Source organism: Telmatherina bonti (genome assembly GCF_933228915.1).
Source record: "Telmatherina bonti genome assembly, chromosome: 15".
Classification (NCBI taxonomy): domain Eukaryota; kingdom Metazoa; phylum Chordata; class Actinopteri; order Atheriniformes; family Telmatherinidae; genus Telmatherina; species Telmatherina bonti.
Window position 1 is genome coordinate 4,968,631 of NC_136613.1, and position 1,155 is coordinate 4,969,785.

Genomic DNA, 1,155 nt, shown 5'->3' on the forward strand with positions numbered 1-1,155 from the left:
CCCTGCCTGTCGCCCAAAGCTGGCTGGGATGGGCTCCAGCTTCCCCGTGACCCTGAATTGGAATAAGCGGTTTGGTGAATGAATTAAATTATGAATATATATATATATATATATATATATATCTGTATGTAGGTATATGTACGTGTGTGTGTATATCTGTATGTAGGTATTCATATATACCTTCATATATATATATATATATATATATATATATATATATATATATATATATATATATATATATACTTGTGTATATGTTTATGTATGTATGTCCATGTACATCTATAACATGTATGTATGAAAAATCAATTTGAACTAAAATCTGATCTTTATTTCGATTTGCAGTGGCAATTTCCAATCCTGTCCAACATTTATGATTGAAACTTAACATGAGAAAAAATAAATAAATAAAATAAATTATTTCTGGACGTGCAGATATTTTCATTCAGATGTTGTTGAAATCCATTCAACCAAAACCAACTCCAGCATAACCAGCATCCGATCAAGGAACGAATGTTAACCGCTGCCGCGTACTCTGGGTCGGCGGTTCTCCTGGTTCAAACAGAAAGTTGAACACAAACACAGAAAGAGGAAGAAGATTATGATGGCAATATGAGGGAGATGCTGAACATCAACATGACAGAATGTGTGATTAATTATTTGAAGTAAACTATTCAGCAGGTATCATCACTCTACAAGTTTTCATTGATGGAATGATGAAATTACAGTATGATGGAATGATGGACTGATGGAATAATTAAATAAAGAACTGATGGAATGATGGATTGATAGAATCATGACATAGTGAAGGGATGGAATAATAGTATGATGAACAAATAGAATGATGGACTGATGGAATGATGAACTGATGGAATGATTGGACTAATGGAGTGATAGAATGATAAACTGATAAAATGATGGACTGATGGAATGATTGAATAATGAAAAAAATAGAAGGATGATGGAATGATGGACTTATGGAATGATAAAATGATGGAATAATGAACTGATGGAATCTAAAAATAGTGATCGGATGTAATGATAGAATGATGGAATGACGAACTGATGGACTGAAGGACTGATGGAATGATGGACTGATTGAATGATGGAAAGATAGAGTGATGGACTGCTAGAATGATGAACTAATGGAATGGA